Here is a 16,231-nt window from a genome sequence, read left to right on the forward strand (position 1 = left end):
TGGTCTATTTTAATATTCAAGCAGGACGACGGCCATGCGGCAAATTTACGCAATGCCCTAGTCGTACGTTCCAATGCCCTAGAACGTTCCAGTGCCCTAGTCGTACCTTCCAGTGCCTTAATCGTACGTTCCAGTGCCCTAGTCGTAGGTTTCAGTGCCCTGGTCGTACGTTCCAGTTGCCTAGTAGTAGGTTTCAGTGCCCTAGTCGTAGGTTTCAATGCCCTAGTCGTAGGTTTCAGTGCCCTAGTCGTAGGTTTCAATGCCCTAGTCGTAGGTTTCAGTGCCCTAGTCGTAGGTTTCAATGCCCTAGTCGTACGTTCCAGTATCTTGGTCGTACGTTCCAGTGTCTTAGTCATACGTTTCAGTGCCCTAGTACGTTCCGATGCCTTGAAAATTAAACAGTCTCGTGGCAAAACTGGTCATGCCTTACTGTTCATGTTAGTAACTTATCGTCATACTCGAAAGCGACTCTTTGGAAGTTGTTTTATTATTTTAAAAAACATGAACTATTCACAATTTGATATTTTTAATGTGTTCTGTTTTATTATATTGAGACACTTGATGAAGCCTGCCTTATTGCCCTGCCTTCTGGCCGCAATGCCTTCCGAAAATGTCCATCGGTCTTGACCAAATGGCATTGTCCTAATTTGTCTCATTCGAGGCCTGTTCAAAGTTATAGTCTATGTAATGAGGATCAAGGGACTTGAGTACAAAGAATCGATCCGACTACCCACGGCATGTCGTACGAGTGTTCTATCTCGGAACTACATTCCGATAAGGTTCGCCAACAGCTGCTAAAACACCTTGAAACCAAGTCACCTGCATGAAATCAATTTTTGGTTGATAACAGCACAAAAGTGCCTATCATGCACATTTATACGCATACGATAATCGTTATTTCAGTTTTCTTTTACAGTGCACTACATAATGTATATAACCAAGCAACTAAACAACCGACTAACCATCTACCCCCCCCCCCCCCCTCCCCGACAATCACTCATTACTTTATGTTTCTCTCTGTCCCTATCCCTGTCTGTCTCTCTGTCTGTCTGTCTGTCTGTCTGTCTGTCTGTCTCTCTCTCTCTCTCTCTCTCTCTCTCTCTCTCTCTCTCTCTCTCTCTCTCTCTCTCTCTCTCTCTCTCTCTCTCTCTCTCTCTCTTGCACACTTTGTCAGATTAATACATGAATAAACAAATTAGCACTTCAGTATACAGCTGAGTATATCGAGGTACACATAACTGTGCACTGGTAGAGAAGGAACAATCTCCGGCAGTTCTTGATCCCGCCATCTGCCTCCGGTTTATTTATCACGAATCGATCTGAACGTGCTATACTGCTCAAAACAATTTAAAGAAAACAGTTTGCAACACGTTTACATTAAAGTTTTGTTTTTGTTTTTATTTAACGACACCACTAGAGTACATTGATTTATTAATCATCGGCTACTGGATGTCAAACATTTGGTAATTTTGACATACAGTCTTAGAGAGGAAACCCGCTACATTTTTATATTAGTAGCAAGGGATCTTTTATATGCACCACCAAACAGATATGATGGCACATATCACGGCCTTTGACATACCAGTCGTGGTGCACTGGCTGGAACAGGATATAGTCCAATGGGCCCACCGACGGGTATCGATCCGAAACCGACCGCACATCAACCGAGTGCTTTACCACTGGGCTACGTCCCGCCCCCGTTTACATTAAAGAAAGAAATGTTTTATCTAACGACGCACTCAACACATTTTATTTACGGTTATATGGCGTCAGACACATGGTTAAGGACCAAACAGATTTTGAGGGGAAACCCGCTGTCGCCACTACATGGGCTACTCTTTCCGATTAGCAGCAAGGGATCTTTTGTTTGCGCTTCCAACAGGCAGGATAGCACAAACCATAGCCTTTGTTGAACCAGTTATGGATCACTAGTCGGTGCAAGTGGTTTACACCTACCAATTGAGCCTTGCGGAGCACTCACTCAGGGTTTGGAGTCAGTATCTGGATTAAAAATACCATGCCTCGACTGGGATCTGAACCCAGTATCTACCAGCCTGTAGACCGATGGCCTAACCATGACGCCACCGAGGTCGGTTACATTAAAGAGAGCTACTGTAACAGGTTATCGTCTAGTAGAGCATTTTTAACGACTACTATTACATATGCAGTGTATTTGTTTTTTTGTCAAGAATATTTGTCTGTATATACAATATGTTTCTGGCCATCTTAATGTTTGTTGTACAAACTACCTCTCCCCCCCCCCCCCCCCCAAAAAAAAAAAGCCCCCAAAGATTAGGACGATCAGAAACACACTGGATACAGAGACACTGATGTTTTAAAGAAGACCATATATTTAGAGTATAATTTTAGTTGTTAAAAAGACTGTTAGTCAGGAACAGCTTATAATGGCAGCGAACTCAGGACAGTCCCTTTAAAAACACAGCAGCTTTGATATATAGCTTGTCAATGAGCACATTTAAATCATTGTATACCCTATTAAAGCCGGTTAGTGGTTGTGCTGGTACAAGAATATATTATGACAGTTTTTAATATTCAGCAGACAGAAGTAATAAAATGACATGCACCAGTTACGTGTAAGAATATCTATCATGCATAAATGGTTGAGCGGTCCAAGGTGTCATCAGCTGCTTTATAGGGTAAGGTTCACCGTAACATTACAGGGGGTGCAGGGGACATGCCATCACCCCCACTCCCGACTTTCTCCTTGTTATTGTGCTCAAAAGACTGAAAATGCTGTAATTAAACACCTGCAAATCAAATTTTTTCCCGGAGGAACACGCTTCCAAACTCACACGTAACAAGTTCAGGCCTTGAAGACTATCACATATATTTAATCTACGGGGCTATCGCAAACACAGTACACCCCTCACATCCCTTCCCACTTTCAAATACATCCCGCGGGCCTTGCATTAGAGCTTCGAGAAGTCATTCACGACAGTCAGTCTGTTAGTTTCTCTTGTTTAACGACACCACTAGAGCACATTGGTTTATTAATCATCGACTATTGGAAGTCAAACATTTGATAATTTACCAGTCTTGGTGCACTGGCTGGAACGAGAAATAGCACACTGGGCTCACCGATGAGGATCGATGCTATACCGACCGAACATCAACCGAACGCTTTACCACTGGGCTACGTTCACAATGTTTGCATCGTAGGATGGAATAACCTCAGTGGACCCATTTTCTGATTAGGATTTTTTCCGTCCCAACCAGTTCCAACCACACGACTGGTTTAGTAAAGGCGGTGGAATGTGCTATCCTGTCTGTGGGATGGTGCATATAATAGATTCCTTGCTGTTAATAGAAAAATTTAGCGTTTTTCCTCTGAAGACAAAAATGACCAAATGTTTGACATCCAGTAGCCGATGATTAATAATCAATGTTAAACAAAACCAACTTTTCTTAAGAAGTATTTAAAAGTCTGTCGACATGTAGACGCAGTATAAAATGTTGGTGTTCTCTAAATTATTTTAACTGGTATATGAACAGTCATAATGATAACTTTATGGTCAGCTCATGGTGACTCACAGATCTATATATCATTCTGTTACTAAGGTTAGTGACATATTATTCTGGTAACGTTGCTAATGTATTCCCAATACATTTATTACAAAATAATGAAATCACAACTTGCTAAACAATGATGTTATCAGAAAAGGGATCATTTAGGAAATGAGCACCATTTAAAATAGCTATTAGTTGTGAGACATATGGCAGTGATAGGACGGACTCATCTACAAATCAATCGTGAAGGAACACTGATGTAGCTATATAAACATATATATACTAAACGCAGGATATATTTTATATGTATTTTTTTCCGCAGACATGGCAGTACATACCACACCCTTTTGCAGTCAAAAGGCACTAATTAGAATAACTTGACCAACTTGTCTACTAAATGTGGGGCGGGTGTGTGTCTATTTTACGACAATCAATCACCCACAAACCAGGTATGTCCCATAACACAACTATTACCCATAGGCCAGCAATCGTCCTATAACCCAACTATTATCCATAGACCAACAATCGTCCCATAACCCAACTATTATCCATAGACCAGCAATCGTCCCATAACCCAACTATTATACATAGACCAGCAATCGTCCCATAACCCAACTATTATACATAAACCAACAATCGTCCCATAACTCAACTATTATACATAAACCAACAATCGTCCCATAATCCAACTATTATACATAAACCAACAATCGTCCCATAACCCAACTATTATACATAAACCAACAATCCTTCCATAACCCAACTATTATACATAAACCAACAATCGTCCCATAACGCAACTATTATACATAAACCAACAGTCGTCCCATAACCCAACTATTATACATAAACCAACAATCGTCCCATAACCCAACTATTATACATAAACCAACAACCATTCCATAACCCAACTATTATCCATAGACCTGCGATATTCCTTTAAACGAACTATTACCCATGTACCATCAATCACGTAGACCAACAGTCACCCATAAACGAGCAATCACCCATAGATCAACAGTCACCCATAGGTCAACAGTCACCCATAAACGAGCAATCACCCATAGATCAACAGTCACCCACAAATCAACAGTCACCCATAAACGAGCAATCACCCATAGATCAACAGTCACCCATAGGTCAACACTCACCCATAAACGAGCTATCACTAATAGATCAACAGTCGCCCATGAAACAACAATCACCAATAGGTCAAGTCACTCATAAACAAGCAAATACCCATAGATCAACATCATCATAGATCAACAGTCACACACATATCAATAATCACCCATAAAAGAGCAATCACCAGTAGATCAACAGTCACCCATAAACGAGCAATCACTAATAGACTCATATTTTGTATTAAATGTATTTAATATGTAATTTGAGTTCAAACATATTGCCAAAGTATCCGTCTAACAGTCTTTTAAAGTCGATACAATTGTTTTGAACGTTTTGTCAATTTTCTATACATTTACCTTTCTTTACCGATATATTTCATACTGGAGATATTGTCATCAATGAATGAATGAAAAACTGATTAAATTCAACCATCAATTCATTCATTAATTAAAAAGAAATCAATGAATGAATGAAACTAATGAATTCATTAAAATGAATGAATAAATTCTTTCATCCATGAATTATTTCAATTTCTGCGTTTTCAGAAATGTGAGACAGAAATATTATCATGCAACAAAGAATAAATTGACAGTGTGCTATTACTGTTTCAGAATGAATGAATAAATGAATGAATGAATGAATGATTGATTGATTGAATGAATGAATGAATGAATAAATGAACGAATGAATATATGAATGAATGAATGTATGAATGAATAAATAAATGAATGAATGAATGAATGAATGAATGAAAGAATGTTTAACGACACTAAAGCACAAGCAAACTTTCGACAACCCATTCTACCTGAGCTTGACTTTGATCCTTTTCCAGACTCTACCCTACCCTAGCCCCACTCCTCCACCCCACTCCCCACACACTTCCCATCCTCCTTCCTGGCTTCTTCCGTCCTCTTCCCTTCTTCTCGATCCTATCTTGGATAAGTACAGCTACTGGTTGTATATCCAAAGCACGTTCGCATCTAGTATTTATCGTAAACATAATCTCACAGAGTGGACACTTTACAATACACTTGTATATACTCGCGGACAAAGTTCATGCGCAACAAATAAAATGGTAAACAACTGCATATTTTGTAAGTGGTTGAACCTTTAAATTATGATGACATCAACATATTGTGCAAATCGTCTCATGATGTTTACGAATGACCATTAAAGGGACAGTCCCGAGTTCGCTGCAATTTTAAAGATGTTATCGACTAACAGAGATTGTAATCAAATATCAAATATATTTTTCTGCATAAAATATTAGTGGCTGCATATTAAACGTATTTCTGATCGTTCTAATATTTGTACTAGCTTAAATTTCATTTTATTTCCGAAAAAATATTTTTTCATACGTACCAAATTATTTGTAGACAAAATCCAATTTGGGCTCCTTACAAATATTAAGACGACCAAAAACACATTGAATATACAGACACTGATATTCTGAACAAGAAAATATATCTAATATGTAAATTTAATCATAGAAATGTTTTATTAGTCGGAAACATCTTACAATGCAGCAAACTCAAGAATGTCCCTTTAAATAATTTCTTGAAAACGATTTGATTTTTCTTTCATTTACGTCAACACATGTACAGGAACGGTTTTTTTGGTGAGTATATATTATTAACACACCTGACCGTATAATTATATTGAGTCTGTCAGCTGGTTTAGTTGAAATGCAAAAAAAAAAGTATAATAATAATAAAAACCCACAAGTGAATGAAATACAAGCAAGGTAGTTTAACGTGATGAGAATTGTACACCAAAACAGTATCATGGCTTTGGAGTGAATTACAAGGACGGTAGTTTAACCATGGGCGTACATGGGGGGGTCGGTCGATGGGTTCGACCGAACCCCCCCCCCCCCCCTGAAATCGCCTTTTTTATAATTTAATATATCTGACATTGATATCTGACATTATTATATTTACTCAACATAGAAATATATGCCCAATATATCTGCAATCTATTTTGGAACCCCTCTTTTCAAAATCCTATGTATTGGAACCCCCCTTTTCAAAATCCTATGTACGCCCATGTTAACGTCATGAGAATTGTACACTCAAAATAGTATCATGGTTTCGGAGTGAATTACAAGCACGGTAATTTACCGTCATGAGAATAGTACACCAAAACAGTATAATGGCTTTGGGGTGAATTACAAGCACGGTAGTTTAACGTCATGAGATTAGTACACCAAAATAGTATCATGGCTTCGGAGTGAATTACAAACACGGTAATTTAACGTCATGAGAATAGTAAACCAAAACAGTATAATGGCTTTGGAGTGAATTACAAGCACGGTAGTTTAACGTCATGAGATTAGTAAAACAAAACAGTGTAATGGCTCTGGGGTGAGTTACAAGCACGGTAGGTGAATTACAAGCACGGTAATTTACCGTCATGAGAATAGTAAACCAAAACAGTATAATGGCTTTGGACTTAATGGCTACAAAACAAACAGTAAATTAAGGATGTGTACTACGAAATACAATTCCATAGTTAACAATAGTAACAAATGTGACAGGCAAAAACTGGTTCACGCAGCTTTTCCGTCAACATATACACGATAATTGTTAATGCTATCACCCCTCACTGTTGAAGTAGTAGATCCTGGTTTCAACCCGTAAAAATTGGAAAAGTACGTTTGGTTAATATTCAAACCTTTAACACATGTGGATAAAATTATAACAAGAGTGTGTGACGCTGAAACTGGGAAATACACTTAAAAACACACTATAACCGTTACTTCTCAGAGGTACGTGTGTTTTTGAAAAGATGAAAAATGCTTTTTGTGGTATTAAAGACGCACGGATGACCAGAAACACTTCAGATGTACGGAAATGGATAAATTCTAAGTAATGTCTGATTTCAGTGGTCGAAAACTGCTCTAATATTGAAAAATACGTCGTGGTGTTTAAAAACTAAGGTCTCTTACTTTAAAGTAAATCAGAAAACACTGAAGGTTAAGCTGCAAATTTCACACATAATCATGAGCGTCTACATTAGTTCCGGAAACAAAACGTATCATCTTATTTGTAGTAGGACCCTACACATTATAATTTATTTCAAGCACACCAGTAGCTGTTATTGTGATACCTGTTGACAATTATACTAAACTAATTTACTGGCCTGATAAAACAATATTTTATGACAACAAATACTGTCACATTTATCACCAAATAGCCGGACTGGTAGCATTAACTGTGTTATTAAAAAATGGGTGCACCTCGAACTCTAGTCAATGACTGGAAAACACATGTGACTAAATTCAAATCTTACTGGCATTCCCGTTTTTGCCAGATTAACCATTTGGATCTAATCTCTTTTTTCTTCTTCTTTTTCTATTTTGTTTTAGTATAAGAACTAATCTTTCTAATATTAGGCCTATAATTATGGTCTAGGTCATTCCAAACATTTCTTGATTATCTATTGCTAGAACGTCCGGCAAGGCGCGGGATGTGGAGAGACGATCTCCCTGACACCTATTTCAGTATTTGTTGGCCACACGTTCCAACCATTTAAGAATATAACAGTCAGTAGCTTATATGGTAATATCAGGTTTCTTATCTCATACTATGGACAGTTAGTGTATTTAACACCCAAGCCATGGGCCGCTGCATGATTAATAGTCACTGTTCTCGATGCTGTTAAACATTAATGCTAGTTGCTACTACCAGTGTAATGTTAGATATTATAAGCTGCTACTAGCACTAACAGAGGCCACCTTTCCGCCTCTAGGGGCAGACAGTTAACTGCTAGTAGCTGTTAACAAGAGTTTACCACTGGTTTACTGTCATTGGTACCTTTAATAGGACGTAACGTCAAAAACCAGTCAACGATGTTTGCGGACTAAAAGCTACAGCGCAACTTCAAAAGTATTTGTTTATTTTGATTTAAAAAACAAAAAACCGAAAAAACCCAACAACATTTAACACATATTGCGATACAGAAATTCATAGTCTGAAGGTTGGTATTTTTTTTTAATATCCTACTTGCCTATTTAAAAATAAAATGTCATTTGTGTCTAGCCATGCAATGATGCATCTAGTAAAACACACCAAATTGATATATCAGGGCCGTAGTGGCGTGTGTGTGTGTGTGTGTGTGAAAATCCGGAACAAATTATAAAAACTTAAAGAAAATTCTCTCCTTAAAGGTAGGGTCAACTCAAACAAGAGCCTTATGTGTTGGAAAGATGCATACCCGGACCACCAACACATACTGACACTTTAGCAAATGAAAAACGCGTAATTTTAGAGTTAATAAAAAACCATGATTATTCCTGCTAACTGGGGGCAGCCATTTTGTTTCGTTTTTGTGACGTCTGGTGGAATAGCTTGGGGCGAAGTGATGTCAGCTCCTGACCATCTCCTGTATGTACAGTGTAAACAAAAGCAGTAATTTTCGACAAGGCCTTCTCTTTGATCAACCTGACTTGTAAAACAGCATAAATGACGTAATATTATAATAAACTATTTAACTAAATATATTTCAAGTTGCATTAACAGAACAAAATGGGGTTATAGTATTGTTCTCTGTGAAATAATCCAAAGGAAAAATGTACAAAATTAAGCCTATTGATATGCTACGTTGGAGCAAAAACGACAACCCACGATACCCAAGTGATAATTTTCTTTTCTTTGGGACTACGTAATTGGTCAGTTCTGTGCTTTTAGATGGAAAAGTCTACTTAATAGTTTTACAGAACTATTTACAGTAATAAACTATGTCCTTTACCATTTTAAGGGCGACAGGTAATATTCCACAATACTGGTATGTATTTTTGTGTCTAGACAGCGTCAATTGGCTCGTCTGGTTACCAATCAAATACACACCTGCCAATCAGGAATCACAGGTAGAAGCAACTAACAGCATAGACCAATTAACTAAGAAAACACTCCGTGTATGATTTTAGTACGTAGGTTAATGCATGGGCAAAACATTGTTAATTGTTTCGACTTGTTGTGTAGCCACTTTGACAATGGTATTTTATTTTGTATTGAAAACTAATATATATAGTACTGGATATACTTATTGCTGGCTTACTGGGATGTGTATTATTACAGAATATTGCAATGTATGACTATTTATCATCCCGCAAAAACCAGGTAGATTGTGTTTCTCTAGTTCTAAGGCTCATTCCTGAAGTTATGCGTTAAGTATTACATAACCACCAGCTCGCCAGAGGGCATACTCACTGAGATGGTACAAAATGGCTGCGCCCGTTATATATGATAGCCGTCACATTTAACCATTTTATTAATTAACTATACGATTATACGTGTTGATATTAAGCAATAATGTGCATTATATATCGTTGAATATGCATACCAGGCCAAATGCCTTAATTGTCCTCTCCTTTAACCGTTTAAGGAATTTTAGACTAGTAACTACTCAGTTGCCCCCCACCCCCCAAACAAAAAATCCTAGCTACGGCCCTGTACAAACACAGACAGACAGACATACATATACACATACACATACACACACACACACACACACACACACACACACACACACACATATATATATATGAGGGAGGGTGGTGGTGATTAGCAGGGACTAGTGGCCCGTGGCCCGTGCACGCCCAAGGACTCATAAACACTTTTTTCCCAGAATGCTCCAACCCCGGGGACCACCGCTGTTCTTGGCGGCCCTGTATATATGTGTCACAGCAAATGATTACAATAAAAACATTACACACTGGTGTAGGAAGGGGGGGGGGGGGCATGTATTTTGCTTTATAATAGTGTAAAAGTGTGTTAATATAAAAGTGTGCCCCCCTCCACACTTTTTGGCACCTTCCTACGCCACTGTAACACAGAGTGATTTTTTTTTTAACAATTATTCTCCCTGTCAAGCACTATTTAAATTATTCATAATATTCTGTTTAATTTAATGTAACAAGATACAAATAAAATATTGTGAACTGTTCAATATTGAGAAAATGTACGTACTAACGTAGGGAGATAGTTTTGTTCTAAATTTTAAAAGAAATTTGTGATATATATTTAATAATTTCCTTTAGCAGATTGAATTTCTTTTAAAAACTATTTTTGACACGAATATGTATACAGATAGATAGATAGATAGACAGACAGACAGACAGAGAGACAGATATATATAGATAGATATAAATAAGATGCTTGGGTTTAAGGGGAAATAATTTCTAAATATCGTGCCACTAACTTGACAATGGCACTTGGAACTCTGGGTAAAAAATATTTTCCGAAAAAAAACCCCTATTCTGCGCATGCTCAATATTTTGGGAGATGCCTTTTTTATTTAAAATTTGAATCGACTGTATTTATTTTATTTTGTTTTATGAATTCTTGTATAATTTGTGAATCGCTTGATGACTTCATCATTGGTGGAATAGACAAATCCATAGCTGTTCAGATTAGAACCCGTTCAGATGTGAGTTAAGTATCAATTATAAGGCCACATCAAAAAAAAAAAAAGTTGGTTAGCGTCCTTTTTTAAAAAAAGTTTGGGGAGGGAGGGTGTTTTTTTTTGTTGTGTTTTTTAATACTTTCCATTGAGTTTTATTGATGAAATAAAGACTGCTTTCTCCTCAAAATGATTTTATTTCTTCACTCTTCTCACAGATTTACAAACATTGCCCAAATCACTATGTAACAGGGTTTGAGTGATGTTTACAGTGCATTCAATTTAGTAAATCATTGCTTTAAAGTTTAATACTGGTACCTGGTCCCAGGCATAGACACTTGACAGGATAATTTAAATATTGTCCATATACCACAATATACCCCTCAAAAAACCCTCTTAGCACGCACTAGCCTACATACAAACCCCTGAAATATTGCTGTTGTCAAAGAGGTATAGAAAAAAAAAAAATAAGTAAAAAAATAAATAATGATAACCACTAACACGTAGCCTATATTGTTACAAGGCTTAACCTGTTAACAAGCGTTTTCCCTACACTGAACGAAAAAATATAAATTTGAAAACTGACTTGAAATAATTGATGTTTAATTAATTAAACATTTTAAATCTTTGAACTGGTTTATAAAGTTGCAATAAAATGTCAAATGTAGATATTATACAAAGTAATTAAAGAACTTACATTTTCAAAGTCGAATATATATGGTCCTGATGAAGTGTTTTTAATACCTGATTATATCAAAGTCATACGGTATTTTTCAAGAAGCATATGATACAAATTAAGCTGTAAAAGTATTTTTTACTTTTTAAAAAATATTTTTCTCATGTAGTGTTGTGTTTTAAAATTTGCATTATGGGCGGGGTAAAATCCTCATTTCGTCATGGCCGGGACTAAAATGCGAATCAAAATGCTTAGGATAGGGTTCTGTTAAAAAAAGAAAAAAGTACTGAATGTTTATCGAACATTGGGCTTTTAATCACAGTGACTAACTCATTGCAGCAACCACCGTATCATGTACTAGTGTTGTTTGGAAATGGTTTATTATCCTGTCATCAAGTACCTATGGTCCCAGATGCCTCACCTGTAGTAGATATCCTGCTAAGTGACCCACTTCTAGTCTACCTGGGACCAGGTTAGACATGATTTACTAAGTTGGATGCACTGTATTATGTCCTAGCTCGTCAGTGAAAGAGAATCCAGCATGACATGGGGAAACAGACCATTTTTATATCACAATCAACATATAAGTTCCCCGACATACTACTCTTGAAATGATGACGTCAAACACAAAAACACCGAGGACGTTTACGTAATACGTCTTGCAGAATGGCACCAAATTTGAATGTGAAAAGATCGTTTTTTATGATGTTTTTCAAAATAAAAAATAAAAAAAGTTTCGGGTCGGGTGTGTTTCGTAGGGGCGGGCGGGGACGCTAACCAACTTTATTTTTTTATGTGGCCTAACACAATTATTTTTCGCCAAATTAAAATAAAATTCCCCAATCTTTCTAAGTTTCTTAAAGGCGCTCTGCCACGGATGGTTGACCTAATTAATGACCTAACAAAGTATTATCTTAAAATATATACATATGATTTGTCGCTAAAAGTACTTTATTTAACCATTTACATAACTACCATAACCCACTAATTACTGATATTTTGTAAAAATAGTTGAATTATGTCAACGGTCTATAATTCAGGAAAAACCCCCGGCTATTTGGAGCGAAGAGATGTGATGTATTATTTTTGTAGTCACATGATGAGCAACCCCTGAATAACTGCAATGTCAAAACGATTTGCCAAGCTCGTGTAACAAGAACGCTTGACTGTCCTATGCGATGTAGGGTAAATCGAAAGAACAACAATGAAAATAAGTCATAAAAAGATATATAAACATACTTAATGATAATAAGCTTATACATTAATTTATTTTAGCAACAGAAGCATTTTAAACAGCAACGATTTGACTAGTTAGGCCTTTGCTAGCCGGAGTACTCTGACTGTAAGAGAGCTAGACGGACATTTGGACATAAATACGCTCTCATTACAGTCAGAGACCAAGCTATGTATTTTTTTGGCAATTCCCGACAACCAAAAAGTTGGCAAAGATTTCCGCTCTAATACCACAACAATCCTATGTTTGACATCAAATACCTTTACATCGATCATTTTCGAGTTGATTGATTAAAAGAAATTCAGATATTAATCACTAATACACACACTACAGAAATAAACCCGACAGCACCCACATTCAGCTAAGCTTTGGCAAACTCCGGACAGCAGAATTCTAAATTCGCCAACCTATATCGTGACGATGCGTCACATGATCGCCCACTCAGCCATTCCGTCTTCCAGGGGCCTTCTCAAAATGACAAGTGCTCGACAATCCCCAAAAAAAGTTTGTTTTGTGTAACGACACCACTACAGCACATTGATTCATTAATCATCGGCTATTGGATGTCAAATATTTGGTAATTTTATCACTGTGTTAGAGATGAAACTATTAGCCAACTCTTCCATGTTGTAACATCGCTTGGTATGAGACGGCCCCTGTAACTGTTGCACAAGGCAGAATCACCCAGTGGGCGATAACGTGATCTACGTCATGAAATAGGTCACCGAGCTTTGTAATTCTTGCGATGGAGTGTCATGAAGCGTAGCTGAATGTGGGTGCTGTCAGATTTCTTTCTGTAGTATGTGTATTAGTGATTAATATGTGGATTTGTTTTAATCAGTTAACTCAAAAATGATCGATGTAAAGGTATTTGACGTCAAACATAGGATTGTTGTGGTATTAGAGCGGAAATCTTTGCCAACTTTTTGGTTGTCGGGAATTGCCAAAAAAATACATAGCTTGGTCTCTGACTGTAATGAGAGCGTATTTATGTCCAAATGTCCGTCTAGCTCTCTTACAGTCAGAGTACTTGGGCTAGGCCTTTGTATGTACAAATAAATTTATCGTTTGTTGTTCGTGGAAAAATCTAAACACCTAAACACCGATTCATTTTTCAGTTTGTCAAATTTATTATTATATAAAATATGCCATAACTCCATGGGTAATTACAAATGGCTTGGAATAGGAATTACTACATTTTTAAAGAATACAGTGAACTAGACAGTGTTTATATACGAAGTGGCTATATATACGACGGCCGTGTATATGGCCTCCACTAACGAGGGCTGCCTATAAATACAGCAAAAACGTATATAGGCGGTAAATAAGTATTTGATTGATCTATATTGCCGAACCACTTGGAACAAGAGGAATACATACTAAGTACAAAAAGGGGAATGGGGGTTGAATATGAATCTAGCAGACCCTTTTGTGTACGTTTTCCATAGACACCTACCCAGTGTTTCTGCCGAAAAGAATTTTTTTGGGTATGGCGCTATGAAATTAAATATTTACAATGTGTTTGCTGAATGCAACAGCAGTCGATATGGGGTATGGGGGCCTCGCCAAGAAATAATATGAGTTAGGTGTAGGGTTAGGGTTATGAAAATCACACAGTAATAATAAAGAGTCATTAATTTTGTCAAGGTTAACTTAATTTTTTTAATCTGCTATAAAATTTGGGTATGGCACCATACCCATTTTACCCTGCTACCGTATATGAATAGCGTAATATTGCCCCTGCAGTACAATAATAATAATAATTATTATTATATATGAATGAATGAATACATACAAATAAATAAAATTATCAGCTTCTGAGATTATCTGAAAAAGAAAATAAATACACACCAACTACTGACAGTACACAAACTAATAGCAGGGGCTTGTAACTGGAAACAGTCAGAAGGAAACGCGTTATCTGTTTTCGAACTGTCAATGTAACGTTATTGTTACAGATAAGCATAATTAATAACCGATTCGGTAACAGTACTAACAATTTAGCTAGTTTCACAGATCGGTACGGTTAGAGGACATTATGTTGTATATTAAGCAAAAATGATTGTGCCACAATGGTTTTTTTGTTTGTGCAGGCACATACCCATCTCCTTGCAATTTTTTTTTGTGATACATTTTTGGGGGAACATGTCTCGACTCCTCACCATAAACTTCGCTTGCCTCCGTGTAGACCTCCTCCCCATGCTAAAATCCCAGCACACGCATCTGCAGTGTTAGTGTACGGAGCTCCATAAAAAACAAAAAACAACAAACAAACAAACAAATTAAACAACAAAATAACCCTTGCTCCCCCCTCATCCCCCCAAAATAAATAAAATAAAAATAAATAATAATAAAATAATCGCTTGCTCAATCCCCTGCTTAAGCAAATTTTGTTTTCTGTTTTTTCCCCTGATAATTGTCCGGCGGAGCGTGTCACCCCCTATAAACGTTGCTCACCTCAGTCTAGACACACCCACCCCACCCCCACCCCCACCCCTTGCTAAAATTCCTGCACACGTGCCCGCAGTGGTCCTGTGTACAATAGCTCCGTAAAAAAAGAGGAAAAACACAAAAACAAGAACCAATAATAAAAACAATAAAATAAAACAAATAAATAAAACAAATAATAATAATAAACAATATTTCAGCATATTCGCCAGGTTTTTTAAAATTTATTATTATTTTGGGGGGGAGGCGGGGGTTGTCAAGAAATAATATATTTTAAATTGTTTTGAAGTCTCTACGGCGGCCGTGCACTGTATATACAATTCAAAGGTACTTTACACGGCTGTCGTATATATAGCCTCATCAATACTCTGTTTTGTCATACGTTTCAGACTCCTAATAAAAGAGTTCCAATTTTTTAAAAAGAAGCTGCTCACAGGTTGTCATGGGATTCCCTCAATTATGGTTCAATTAAAATGTTTTGGGTAATACAATAGCAAGGTGTGGTATTCCAAATTAATGTAATTGTCATTTATAATCCATATTTAGAGAAATAAGGCCCACTAAATCTGTGATTGAGCGCCTTTAAAATTCGCAATTGGCGAGTGGCAGATTTAGCCCTGGTAAAATAAATGTAAATATAAAATCATATCTTGACTAAAGTCCGAACCAAAATTTTAACAGCTAAGAAAAATTGCTCTCCTACCTTTATTTTTCGTTAAATTTTACCCACATTTTGTCCAGACAGAAATCTTGAAAAAACCATTACAATGACACAGATTCCACATACTAGATGATAACCATGTAATCTATATCGACTT

The sequence above is a fragment of the Gigantopelta aegis genome, chromosome 10, assembly GCF_016097555.1.
Source record: "Gigantopelta aegis isolate Gae_Host chromosome 10, Gae_host_genome, whole genome shotgun sequence".
NCBI lineage: Eukaryota > Metazoa > Mollusca > Gastropoda > Neomphalida > Peltospiridae > Gigantopelta > Gigantopelta aegis.